This window comes from Pinus tabuliformis, chromosome 6 (genome assembly GCF_031772625.1).
Source record: "Pinus tabuliformis cultivar Carrire ecotype Pingquan chromosome 6, CPIR1, whole genome shotgun sequence".
Classification (NCBI taxonomy): domain Eukaryota; kingdom Viridiplantae; phylum Streptophyta; class Pinopsida; order Pinales; family Pinaceae; genus Pinus; species Pinus tabuliformis.
In genome coordinates this window covers 1,443,144,843-1,443,160,041 of record NC_142292.1, presented here as the reverse complement: position 1 = coordinate 1,443,160,041, position 15,199 = coordinate 1,443,144,843, and the positions used below count along the sequence as shown (strand labels likewise).

General features: G+C 34.1%; 1 pseudogene; it reads right to left on the bottom strand.

Moving 5' to 3' along the window:
- Positions 1–7,615: 7,615 nt before the first annotated feature.
- LOC149264035 (epoxide hydrolase 2-like) lies at positions 7,616–13,619 on the bottom strand (annotated as a pseudogene).
- Between the last annotated feature and the right edge of the window lie 1,580 nt (positions 13,620–15,199).

Below are 15,199 nucleotides of genomic sequence, written 5' to 3'. Positions count from 1 at the left end.
TTAATTTTGAGGAGTATCTTTTAATAATTTCAGATTTGTATTTTTAAATTCAAAAAAAATTATAATTAAAAGTATATGTATGCCAAGATATTTTACTATTTATAAGAGTACATTTGGATTGTGTGAGATATTTATAGGAAGGTAAATCAACCATGGCCAACCATCTCTATTTTAGTGTGTATAATATTTATCGTAGGGTTTATTTAACTTACAATATTTATTTCAGGATTTATCATAGGATTTTCTCATATGGAAATAAATCATGGTAATGTAAATCAACCATGGTAACCACCTCTATTTTAGTGTTTATAATAGTTATCATAGGGTTATATAACTTGGTTTACAATATTTATTTCAAGATTTATTATAGGATTTTCTCAATATGGAAATACATCATAGTTGTTGTGAGAAAGAGAAAATTAATTCATTCACTGTATGACAATTGATGTAGATTTTGGGCATTATAAGGTTCTGATAGCAATATTTGTTGGTGGGAAACCATCAAATGACCAACCACTGCAGAAACTGTTTGTTGATGTGCATGATTGAAGGACTGATCAATGGAAGAGAGCCAAAAATATGTCTCCTCTCGCCAAGCTCGTTCCTGGACCTTTGGCTATGTTTTGCAGAGGTGAGTTCTTTTGGTTGGTGAGAACATTCTATATGCTTATTTGAAGCCTGGTATCTTCAAGACTTTTCTAATATCAATGTTTTAATATTAATGCTTTGTGCTTTACATGTTCTGCTTTGATTGATATCCACTCACGGGTGTTGATTCATAAAGCCAAGGAGAAGTTTATTCACTTCCTGTGGAAATTGTTCTTGGACAAAATGGCTTCCTTCTAGAAAAAAATGATCTCTAGATTGGGCACAACAGACTTTAGCATCTCATTGTTGACATAATATTCTACTCTTGGAAATTTCAGAAAATAATCTTTGGTACCCATGATCACAAGGGAAGGAGCTTGAAGGTTACTTCTAGAAAAAAATGATCTCTAGATTGGGCACAACAGACTTTAGCATCTCACTGTTGACATAATACTCCACTCCTGGAAATTTCAGAAAATAATCTTTGGTACCCATGATCACAAGGGAATGAGCTTGAATAGTGCATTCATTGAAAAGGGTCAATCTCCCAGGATCCCTCTAAATTAAATGTTCAAAACGAAGATCAAACTTGAGTATCTGTAAGTTTATGATGGTTTAGAATGAAATGAAAGCAAATGAAAAACCAAGGTTCTAATATCAATGTTCTAATATTAATACTCTGTGCCTTACATGTTCTTCGTTGAATGATATCCATTCATAGGTGCTGATCCAGAAAGCCAAGAAGTTTATTCACTTCCTCTCGAAACTGTTCTTGGAAAAAATGGCTTCCTTTTGGAAAAAAAATGATCTCTAGATTGGGCACAACAGGGTTTAGCATCTCGTTGTTGACATACTACTCCACTCCCAGAAATTTCAAAAAATAATCCTTGGTACCCATGATCACAAGGAAAGGAGCTTGAATAATGCGTTCATTGAAAAGGGTCAATCTCCCAGGATCCTAGTAAATAAATGTTCAAAATGAAGATCAAACTTGAGTATCTGTAAGTTTATGGTGATTTATAATGAAATGAAAGCAAAGGGAAAACCAAGGTTCTAATATCAATGTTCTAATATTAATACTCTGTGCCTTACAAATTCTTCTTTCATTGATATCCACTCACAGGTGCTGATTCAGAAAGCCAAGGAGAAGTTTATTCACTTCCTCTCGAAACTGTTTCTGGACAAAATGGCTTCCTTCTGCAAAAAAATGATCTCTAGATTGGGCACAACAGACTTTAGCATCTCACTGTTGACATAATACTCCACTCTCGGAAATTTCAGAAAATAATCCTTGGTACCCATGATCACAAGGGAAGGAGCTTGAATAGTGCGTTCATTGAAAAGGGTCAATCTTCGAGGATCAACACCTGTGACCTTTAGGAGATTGAGTTGAAGGGACAACTTCCAGGCAAACCTAAATGATACACCCAAGAGAAGGTGGAGGAAAAATTTCCTCACCTCATTCAGTAGAAGCTTTTAGGGACCAAAAACCTCCCAATATCTGTGATTCAGATTGAATCATTATATTGTTTTTCATCCATATTGATTCTTTTAGAGTGGAAAAAGTGTGGAAATAGCTCTTAGGGCCATTTTTACCTGCAAGACCTAGTTTGGCAATTGGGGTCTGAAACCTTCCAGGAGTGTTTTAAGGCATAAAATGATTTTTCTTGGGGGTAAAACTTTGTTGCTTTAGGACCACAATTTTTCTTCCTATTATACACATTGAGACCTTTTCAATGGTGCAAGAATCAGGTCAATTGGTTTATGTATGCAAAAGTTGTGTCGCTCATAAGTTGACGTTCCTATTTTCACCACCATAATTTGAGAGGATGTCGCATCAACCCATATTATTCATGAAAAGGGGCTAGCCACGTGATTATGATGAAGAAGATTCTAGATGAGTCTATATGTAACTTTGGTTAAGGTTTGAGGTAGTCAAACCTAACCACTAGTAGGTTATCAGGTTGTGATATAACCAGGTCACTATGAGGAAAAGGGGTTCCATTCTATCAAGTGCATTTGTTCTGTAGCTGAGCAAAAATAGACAAGATGGATAGGAATTAAAACACACAACGAGGATTTGTGTGATGTAGCAACCTACCGACCATAAGCCATACTTCTTTATACTCACAACCATATTTCCATTTAGAGAAAGGGAGAGGAGTGATCTTACCTTCCAGCTGTGTTTTTCTCCCTAAAGGGTTTCCCAAGTCATATCTCATGTCAAATGTGTGTGTGTGCTTTTATTTTTCCGTTCTCTATTTTCTGCGTAATTTTACTTCACATGCATATGCTATTTAGAGTAATCTGCATATTTATAAACCTAAAGAGATATAAAATTATAATAATGTATATTTTGGAACTTTTAGGGATTAGAGATTAATTGATTGTGTTGGTTTACCAGATTTGTGATATTGTGTTTATCTACCTCAATTTTTACTAACATCTTCATTATGTCGTAAGGCGTTATTTTATCAAATGAACTTAGTTCTTGTACACTTGTCATTACCGTATCCATTAGATTATTTGTTAGACGATCAGATGATTTTCAGTCATTTGCTTAAAAGTAGTTTTAATAATCAGTTAAAGTAGTTTCAGTAATCGGTTAAATGAGTTGTTTATTTTTAGTGACTTACTCTGAAAAACGATCTTACGTTCACCTGAAAACAAAAATGTTACCCTGCCTCTTTCTTTTGGGATCTATCAATCACACTTACAATGTGCTGATTTTATACTTTAGATTTTTTCAGATTGTTTCATCCCGTAGAAATCAGGAGGAATTTGTAAATTTACAAGTGCTAACTAGCCATCAGCGTGGAAAATTTACAGGTTTTCGAGTAGCCATCCGCCTAATGTGAAGGGATTTGCAGTGGATTATTGAAATTAAACATGTGAATAAGACAACACTCAGAAGCGAAGTTAAAAGCCCTTCGTTCAAATTAAAAGTGAAAGGCATTTCACGGGGATCTTCAGAGGTATCAACTTTCGGCTCTCATTTTAATCTCCTTAGTACACTGCATTTGATTGAAATCTTGTTTTACCTGATAAGTGTGCTCTGCATTTGATTGAAATCATGTTTTACCTGATAAATGTGCTTACCGTTTTAGTGTGGGAAAGTTTATAGAGATAAACACGTTTTTACCTCACAAATATGGTAGCATTGAAAGCCAGCCAGTGCAATTCATAAACCCCAGCTTGCGCAACAAGAACTCTCTAGGCAGTGAGAACAACAAGCGGCGGTGGGAACAACAGCGAGAGGGCGTAGTAACAACTACCATTTTCTCTGTAGTTATAGAGCTATTACCTAAAGCATAACCACAAGTCCTACAAATGGATGCATGTAACCTTGAAATACCCGTTAACTCTCTACAAATGCCCTTTTCCTTTTGCCTTGAATCTTGGGAAGTGTGGCCGAGGCTAGAACCATACTGTTTGAAAAATAATGGTACAAGAAGGGAAAATTATCATTTCATTCCATTCCACATTTTTGTATAATCACTACTCATTTATATCGGGAAAAATCTATCTACACAAGTTCGAATGGCAGAACAACACCGAAAATGTTATATGCAATTATGTATTTTCACATATTTTAGCTTGGCATATTAATTCCGAAATATTTGAAGATCAGCTTGATAGGTTTTTATGGTATACAAGGGGCTTTCAATGTCAATTCTTTGCAATATGAATTAATTCATAGTGTTGATGGTGTGATCCCAACCAACCGAGAGTTCCAATGCTGGGCATAAACAACAACCAAAACATCTTATTAATTTTCAATTTGGAGCTCTACTTTTTGGTCAAAATATTTAAACTATTATTTAAAAAAAAAAAATTGGGCGCATTACAATAATAATTACTTTTAGTTTGACATATAGAGATTAGAACCTTAAATTCATTGTTTGATAACACTATCATTCGAATTTAGCGTGGACAAGGCCTTTCGATTATTCATATTTATAAAGCTCCGATTTTTACAATATTGATATCAATATTTCAGAAAGGTTTCTTCTAAATTTATGTCCTTTTTATCATTGGGAAGGATACACAAATGGATAAACTTTGAATAAGCTATAAATGATCACTTTCTGTTTTATAATTTTTTTTTTTTTTTCTAGTTTAAGACTAACCTAAGTACCCACAGGGATTTGAACCGGTGACCTATCGCAAGGAGTGCCTTAACAACGCACCCATTCACCGTCAATCCAAAGCCCCGTGGGCTTTCTGTTTTATATTTTAGTGCACATATACTTGCTACATTATTACAGGTTAAATAGTGCGAGAATTAAATTTGCACACACTACTAAACTTTCCTCGATTGGAGGAATGAAAATTAAACAATCTATGTCATATTGGGGATTCTGAAAAAGTCAATGCGTTCAAACTCGTTGTTTAAATGATAAGAATTCATTGGCATGGTAAAGTTTTGGTGGTATGGGTAAAGCTCAAAATATTATGGCATTATATTGAAATTAGTAGTGGTTAGGATGTCTGTCTTGTTGAAAACTAGCATGTAATTTATAATATGACTCTCAGCAATTTAACACTACTGTGATCTAAAATAATACAAATTTATTAAAAATAGAAAAACAATAATTTATTAAAATTTACATATTTTAATTTTTTTTTTAATAAAGCATTAAAATTCTTGAACTACTTAAACTAGCATGTAATTTATAATATGACTATCAGCAATTTAACACTACTGTGATCTAAAATAATACAAATTTATTAAAAATAGAAAAACAATAATTTATTAAAATTTACATATTTTAATTTTTTTTTAATAAAGCATTAAAATTCTTGAACTACTTAGCACATCCAAAGATGCAGTGACAGTTTTAAAAGAGAACTCTCCATTGGTAAAAATATAGAAGTGTTCATATTCCATTTACTAGCAATTTTAATTAGTAAATGTTTTTTTGGTTGGAATTTAACAATATAATTTTTGTGAAATTGTAATTTTTTATTATTTAAAATGTGTATTCAAATGTATAAATAAATTTACCAACTTAAAATTTCTTTAAGACACTTAAATTTTGAAATTTCCACAACTTAAACTTACAAACAATTTTAAAAAATATATGAACAAACTTTAACGAAATCCAACAAAACCAAATTTCTTTAAAACATTTCAATTTTAAAATTTCCCTAACTTAAATTTACAATTTTAAAAAACATCTGAATAAACTTTAACCAAATCCAACAAAACCAAACACACCATATCCAAAATATAACATTTGGTTGACATAGAGCACATACTTTAATGAAATTTTGTTTTTTATAACATTTGTTTGACATAGAGCACATACTTTAATCAAATTTTGTTTTTTTAATTTTGAGGAGTATCTTTTAATAATTTCAGATTTGTACTTTTAAATTCAAAAAAAATTATAATTAAAAGTATATGTATGCCAAGATATTTTACTATTTATAAGAGTACATTTGGATTGTGTGAGATATTCATAGGAAGGTAAATCAACCATGGCCAACCATCTCTATTTTAGTGTGTATAATATTTATCGTAGGGTTTATATAACTTACAATATTTATTTTAGGATTTATCATAGGATTTTCTCATATGGAAATAAATCATGGTAATGTAAATCAACCATGGTAACCACATCTATTTTAGTGTTTATAATAGTTATCATAGGGTTATATAACTTGGTTTACAATATTTATTTCAGGATTTATTATAGGATTTTCTCAATATGGAAATACATCATAGTTGTTGTGAGAAAGAGAAAATTAATTCATTCACTGTATGACAATTGATGTAGATTTTGGGCATTATAAGGTTCTGATAGCAATATTTGTTGGTGGGAAACCATCAAATGATCAACCACTGCAGAAACTGTTTGTTGATGTGCATGATTGAAGGACTGATCAATGGAAGAGAGCCAAAAATATGTCTCCTCTCGCCAAGCTCGTTCCTGGACCTTTGGCTATGTTTTGCAGAGGTGAGTTCTTTTGGTTGGTGAGAACATCTATATGCTTATTTGAAGCCTGGTATCTTCAAGACTTTTCTAATATCAATGTTTTAATATTAATACTTTGTGCTTTACATGTTCTGCTTTGATTGATATCCACTCATGGGTGTTGATTCATAAAGCCAAGGAGAAGTTTATTCACTTCCTGTGGAAATTGTTCTTGGACAAAATGGCTTCCTTCTGGAAAAAAATGATCTCTAGATTGGGCACAACAGACTTTAGCATCTCATTGTTGACATAATATTCCACTCTTGGAAATTTCAGAAAATAATCTTTGGTACCCATGATCACAAGGGAATGAGCTTGAAGGCTTCCTTCTAGAAAAAAATGATCTCTAGATTGGGCACAACAGACTTTAGCATCTCACTGTTGACATAATACTCCACTCCTGGAAATTTCAGAAAATAATCTTTGGTACCCATGATCACAAGGGAATGAGCTTGAATAGTGTGTTCATTGAAAAGGGTCAATCTCCCAGCATCCCTCTAAATTAAATGTTCAAAACGAAGATCAAACTTGAGTATCTGTAAGTTTATGATGGTTTATAATGAAATGAAAGCAAATGAAAAACCAAGGTTCTAATATCAATGTTCTAATATTAATACTTTGTGCCTTACATGTTCTGCGTTGAATGATATCCATTCATAGGTGCTGATCCAGAAAGCCAAGGAGAAGTTTATTCACTTCCTCTCGAAACTGTTCTTGGACAAAATGGCTTCCTTTTGGAAAAAAAATGATCTCTAGATTGGGCACAACAGACTTTAGCATCTCGTTGTTGACATACTACTCCACTCCTGAAAATTTCAAAAAATAATCCTTGGTACCCATGATCACAAGGAAAGGAGCTTGAATAGTGCGTTCATTGAAAAGGGTCAATCTCCCAGGATCCTAGTAAATTAAATGTTCAAAATGAAGATCAAACTTAAGTATCTGTAAGTTTATGGTGATTTATAATGAAATGAAAGCAAAGGGAAAAACAAGGTTCTAATATTAATACTATGTGCCTTTCAAATTCTTCTTTCATTGATATCCACTCACAGGTGCTGATTCAGAAAGCCAAGGAGAAGTTTATTCACTTCCTCTCGAAACTGTTTCTGGACAAAATGGCATCCTTCTGCAAAAAATATGATCTCTAGATTGGGCACAACAGAGTTTAGCATCTCACTGTTGACATAATACTCCACTCTCGGAAATTTCAGAAAATAATCCTTGGTACCCATGATCACAAGGGAAGGAGCTTGAACAGTGCGTTCATTGAAAAGGGTCAATCTTCGAGGATCCCTGTAAATTAAATGTTCAAAACGAAGATCAAACTTGAGTCCCTATAAGTTCATGGTGATTTATAATGAAATGAAAGCAAAGGGAAAACCGAGGTTTACCTTTTGCTGCAGAGTTATGGGACTTGCATAGGGAACACAAAACCATATTTCTCATACATGCTTGAATACATCTAAAGATCATCCTTAGCGAACCATGGTGGAAATGGTTTGGAAGGATCATAGAGATCCATTACCTCCTTACCATCTTCTGCCATGGGATGTTCACTACTAGAGAAAAGAGTATATATATTCCTTACCACTGTTTTTACATCAAAACGCCCAAGATCTGCCAAGCCTCTCCCGGGTTCCTATAATAATGAATCCAAAGGAGACATTCAGAAAATTCCATGAGGGTTACTACCATTATTTAAAGAAGAACCTGGATTATGATACAAATTTCCTTGTTCAATGCATATTTTAAGCATAGAGAGGGGAGAAAACGTACCTGCCAATGTCTAAAATAGATGCCTTTAGGAGCTGAGTCGCATTTATCCAGTCCTCTGGGTTTCAAGTAAGGTATACCCAATGTTACAATTCCTTTCACTCGATCTGGATGACACAGATCTAAATAATATGCAACAACTGCTCCAAAATCCTTCCTCACAACCAACACCTGCTTCATGAAATGTAGTTTGAACTTTGAAATATGTTGATTACGATATATAGATACTAAGTTTCCAACTACTATTGTTTGCATAAGCATAGAGCAACCTTAATCAGGAATTTGTTGAGCACAGAGAACATGAAAGCATAACCAGCACAGAACATATTAACATGAATCTAGACTTATTTTTTTAACAATTTTGATCATTTTATTTATAGATATTAGTCCTATTAGTCCTATTTTCAATCTAAAAAGGGCATCCATTTGATTAATGAATAAGTGGAGTTATTCTTTCTTAATGTACTAGATGAGAAGAAGTTGCAAAAGAGTAGTTTGATATCCTAATTTTTTTGAACTTTTGAAATGGCTTAGGTGAAAACAATTTATGGGCGAAAACATATGAAAAAACAAATTATTTCTTCTAAATTTTATATGGTTTCTAACTTATTGTCTATATTAATAGAAGCTCAAGGACGACTTTTTCTTTGTTGAATCATACATCAAGCAAGAGATTGTGGGGGGCTGATCATGGCTATAAGGGTTTATGGACATAGTATTACTTTGGTAAGTTGAAGTTCCCTGTTTGTGGCTTCATTTGCCTTTCAAAATTGGGTTCAAATTGTCCAGTCCACCTAGTTTTATCCACTTGGAGGCCTCTGCAAGCAATTTTCATCTTTTATCTTCCTTCTATGTAGTACTAACTCATATGCAAAGGTGCCAGCGTAGCTGGTTATGTTATATCTACCATCATGTAGGTTTATTTTTAATCTACAGGATATTAGAGGGGCGCTTCATTTTATATTTCCCATGCACTGTGGAGCCACTCATAGCTTGTTTCCTTTGTATATATAAACTAAGTTGGTGAATCTGCCTAGATTCTTAATGACTCGGTATAAAAATAATCATATTTTCTTTCATTGTTACATATATGTAATATGACAGAATCCAGATTCTCTACACAATATCGAAGATTTAATGAATAAAGGTGTTTAACTTACTTACATTTTTCATGAGCCTCTAAATTGATGTTTTAATTTTTGTTTTTTTTTTTTTTGCAGACCTTAGTGTTTGTATTGAAATAAAAACTTAATAATCTGGAGTTGAATTGAAAAGAAATGGTGTTTTTCTAATTATTCTAAGTTTTAATTATTAAACAGCGGTGTCTAGTTATTCTGATCTTTTACTATTATAAGTTTGGGAGTGTTTTTGGAAAAACAGTTGATATCCTCTGGTTAATTGATGCATCTCTTTAGGGTGTTTTTGGAATATCCTTTGGTTAATTGATGTATTTCTTGAGCTCTGATGTTTGCATACGAAATCTCTAGCGTCATGTATCTCATTTGGTCTTTAATGTTTGCTTTATTAGCAATAGATTCATCATGTCAAAAAAATTGCCAACATCAACCGTATGAGGAAACACAAAAAACGTTAACCATCTTTGCATCTTATTTAGATTTTCCCATTCCCATGTCGTGATTGTTCCTCAATTTATATCTTACGGCTTTTCCTTTGCAACATCTGGTGCAAATGCTAGTTTACTGATTTTCAAACTCGATATCCTTTGCCTAGGTTAGGTAAGTTGGTGTGTTTCTTCATTATACAACGAGAATATAGTGCCAACACCAACTCCTTGTTCTGAAGTTTTTGGGTAGCCTCCTCTAACCACTATTATTTTATTTATTTATTTTTAATTAAACTCTTCGTTCATTCATAGATGTTTTTGGACTCATAATTAGAATTCACAAGATTCGTTTAAAAAATTCACTATTTGTGATTTAATATTGTTATTTATTTGATTAGTTTAAAATAATTATTTTTATTATAGTATGAGAATAGAATTAAAAAAATAAAATTAAGTGTTGTTATTTAGTTAATTTTATGTCGTTAATAAAAATAAGATAAGATAAGTTGTTTTTCTGTGATCCATAATAAATTAAGTAAAGTTTTTTGATAAAAATTATATAAGAGAAATTTTTGACCAACAGTTTGGAACCAACAAGTATAATTTATCATAAAACCACATACAAAAAATTGTTTTTTAAAATAATTGGGAAAAGATAATTGAAAAATAAACCTTGTTTCAACCAAAATTAACTTTATCGTTATGAAAAACTTTATTCCAATAAGAGAGTTAATTGACTTTACAGTTACGCATTACCTGCGTATTTATTAATTATTTATTTATAACCTAATATGAAGGTAAAATTGGATTTACATTACACAAAAGATGGGTAATATAAACATTGTAAGTGAAAATGGTAATGTTATAGATACGAGAGTGAGAGTAAAATTTGTAATAAAATTAACTAAGCTATAAACATAAATATGAATGGTGGTAGTTAAAATATTGAAAACATTTATTTTATTATTATTATTTATAAAATTTTAATAAAATTATAAATAGTTTGGAATTATTTAATTAAAAAATTATAAAAAGTTAAGAATGGTGAAAATATGTATAGATCAAGTTAATTATTAGTAATTTAAATAATCTTGATATTTTTAATAAATGGTTTTTAATAAAAGTATATCTATAGAATATGATTTGAAAGGGTTAACCATAATTTATGAGTTAAATTTATCTTTGTTATGATTTGAAGTATAATGTCGTGATGATGTTTCATGATATGATGGTACATTGTAATTGGACATAGTTTTGATGAGAGGAATACGATGCACATGTGGTTTTTATTTATTTATTTTGATACGATAATGATGTTGTATGCTTATGATTGATATGATGTTGTGATATGAGGTTATATTAACATGTGCTTAGTTTATTATGTGATGTCATGATATATCTTTGATGTTGATATGTTGATGTTATAACTTATGAGGTTATTTTACGTGGTAATCACATGCATGAGCATGTCGTTCGTTATTATTCAAAATATTGTGATTAACGATGATGCTATATTCTGATGATGACATGCAAGACTTGGCATATGGATTATTTTCTATGATACTATGATGTTATAACTAATACATTGGTTACATGTTGAGATGTGGTAACTGACAAGAAATCCACAAAGGGGCCAAGAGGTTCGGATATTTGATGATCTCGTGGGAGCATATACCTGCGAGGGAGAATATGTAACACCAAATGGGCTGGGGACATACTCAATCAACACTAACATGCCATTGGTTCCTTTGTCTTATATATCTCTCGATGGATAGCTCTTGAGAGGCTATGGGACCATCTTGAGGAGGTCAAGTGTCTGATAGTGGATTGGGATACTGAACTCTGGTGGAGGTGTAAGGACATCAATGTCTCGGGTTGTGCACCTTAGTGAGTGTGGAGGGAGTGGGCTAGCCTTTCGAGATGCTTGGAGTACTACTACGTGGAGTACTAAGTCGGGTGTTTGCATTGGGGCAGATGAGGTTTGAGCCAAGCATGAGCCTTGGGGCTAGCGTTGGGCTATGGTATAGACCAATGAGGCTCATGCCTTGTTTCGAAAGTGGGAAAAAGGACAGAGATTCCTTGGGTTTTCCTGAGTGTTGTGGAAACTTTCGATATCTGTTGTTTATACTAGTTCAACAGAGGGTGTGGGGCAAATGTGAAGTAATAAATAACTAAATAAAATAAAATGTTAAATGTTTCAACTTAACTTCGGGATGAAGTTCCTTAAAGAGGGGGAGTATGTAATATCCCCTAATAATAATAACAAATAAATAAAATAATATTAATATATAAGTGAATAAATAATAAACAATAAAGAAAATAATCTCTCTCTCTCTCTCTCTCTCTCTATATATATATATATATATATATATAGTAATTAAATAATAAATAATGAAGAGAATATAATAATAATAAATAAATAAAATAGTAAATAATAAACTGGAGTTCTAAATAAATATATATATATAAATAAAAATAGTAAAAATAAGTAAAGTTAACAAAAAGTAAAAAGGAATAAAATAAGAAAGAGTTAAATTAAGAGAAATATTCAATTAAGTAAAACTTAAAATAAAGAAATAAAAGTTGCATGTTGGCACATGGAATGTGTGCATGCAAATCCCTTCCATTTTTTGGTCTATTTAATGGACAATGAGGAGGATGGGGTTCATCTATTCCTCCATCCACTCTCTTGGGAGAAAAGTGTCGTGAGACAAAGGATTATGTGGTAGTAGTACATTAATTGAGGGCTCAGGGATGGCTAGTTGTAGAAAGATTATGTGCAGCTAAGCCTGCGGTTGGGTGGAGAGTCGTCCCCAAAAATTTGTTGCGATTAGTGGGATTCAACTAGCGTTCAACTTCATAATCGCAAGTAAGGAATATCGTTGTTACAGTTAAGTTGTCTCTACTCGTGTTTTCGGGAAATTCTATGCTAATTAGTTGAAGAGTTGTGTGTTGATTATTAACTGCATGTTTTTTTTTCTCTGTAAAGACTAATTCTATTAATTGAAAATCAAAATAATGTTACAAGGAGGTTGAAGCCTCAGGCAAGAGCATCTGAGAGCTTTCAACGCCTCAAAACTGTCCCAAGTAAGGGAAAACCAGTTACAGTAAGCAAGGAACCAGACATAGGAACCAGAATTTAACAAAAAGATCATGATGAGGAGATGGGATAACCCCCTATGAAGTTGTCGAGACCAAAAATAAGAGACAGAGACGCTGGCCAAAACCGCAAAAGAGCTATAGACTGTCGCCCCACCAGGAAGAAGAACGAAACTGCCAAGCTACAGAGGCAGAACCAGAGCTGCAAACCCAAAACCGCATGAACTTAACCATACGAACCATCAGAAAGAAAACAGGGAAGGCTCGAAAGGGCCCAGGAGGCATCATATTACCACGTTCTCATTCGGAGGCTCCTCCACAACCGGGCATGCGTTGCCATACCACATTTCATCATTTCTTGCCATGTTACCCGCATCACTGCCGCCTGGAAGAACCGACGAGGGATGGGTGTCGTTGGAATTGCCTGCACTGACCATCGAGACATAGGCGCCATGAGAGCTGCCACCTGGTGGCTGAGTGTCGCTAGGAGCACCACCCTCGTCATGCTGCTCACCACGCCCTTCCTCCTGGCCTTCATCTGCCAAATTCTGCTCACTGCCCTGGCTGCCCTCCACTCTGTGACCACCCTGAGGAAGCTCAGCCTGAAAGCGCATAGTAGTTTGAGGCGGAGCCTCTTCTTCAGAAAAGATAATAGTAATATTGGCCGTGATAACAGGCCTGTTTAAATTGCTCTGAAACTTGAAATGAGTAGTCTGAAAAGCATTGTGCGGGATCGGCCTTCGGGAAGGACTGAGAGGAGGCGAATTCGCCAGAGAAGAGGGCAGAGTAGCAGGAGGCGGGGGAGGATCAACAGAGCGAACAGACTACGAACGCCCACGGCCACCACGGCTTCCCCCATAGCGGCTTCTCATGCGATGGCGGACCATGATGAGGCCACGGAAGGGAAGCTCAACAAAACAGGAAACAATGGCGTGGAGATGAGACAGCACAACGAGAATCCGCTTCAAGATCAAAGAACAGGCCTGAGGGTGAAAGGAGGGAAGCGCAATTCTAACAACAAGAGCACCCGAGAGCGATCCCCTGTTAGCAGAAACCGACCTGCTGCAAAGACAAGCAGCAAGGAAAGGCCAGAGGCAAGAAGACAGAAAGCAAACAATGGGAAGGAGAGCCAGAATCGCCATGATTATACCAGCAAGAGCCTTGCCTCAGACGGAGCGAGCACTTAATACAAATTGCCCTCGCCTTAGGTGAACCTGCTTGAGCCAGATTTGCTCATGGAGAACTACGCTGATCTGCGGCTGGCAATACCGAGCGCTTACACCCTTCATTAATTCCATAAATTAACATTTAATTCACCCGCATCCAGGTATTATTAACTACATGATTGATATAAGTAGTTGTATGTTTTAATTTTGGGGTCGTTACACAAGTCTAGGCACTTTGGGATACTAAGGAGCATCATTTCAGATAGGGACACAAGATTTCTCAGTGCATTATGGACTACATTGTTGGGAGAAGGTTGACACAAAGTTGAAGAGATCTACAACATTCCATCTGCAGATAGATGGGCAGACAAAAATAGTCAACATGACTTTGGTGCAATTCCCGAGGGGATACAACGAGAAGCATCTGAATACTTAGGTTGAAAATATGGTATATATACAACATTTGTACAATAAATCAATCCACAGTTCTGTTGAAAATATCAACAAGAAATGTTAAATATAGAAGTGCTAAAAATAGCATTGCTATAAATAGCATTTCAGGATACATTCCAATTTTAGTTAGTCCTTGAACTAAAATTGAGAATTAAAATTCGAATTTGATCTTAGCAATTGTTTGAAAAATAATTAATTAATTCATCTTGAGTTAATTAGTTGGAGAAAATCAAACATGAAGTCTATGTGAAGACATGTAATAATTTTTCCTTTGATTGAGGAAGTTATCCCTTGATTAAGGAGATCAGGATCAGTTGTACTTTGAGTTGTAATTAGTTAGCTCAGTTAACTGAGTTAAGTCTATTTAGATTAGTTCCAACAATTTGTGGAACTGATTGTGAGTTCAATTAGTTAATGCATGCATGCATGTAACTAGTGTACTTCAGATAACTAAATATTCTCTCATAAATAACTCGTGCATGTCAGTGCAGTCAGGGACCCAATTGAGATCAGAGGATGGAATAGTGTACTATCAGTTGCAAGAATATTCCATTGAGGATATCTCTTGCATGCAG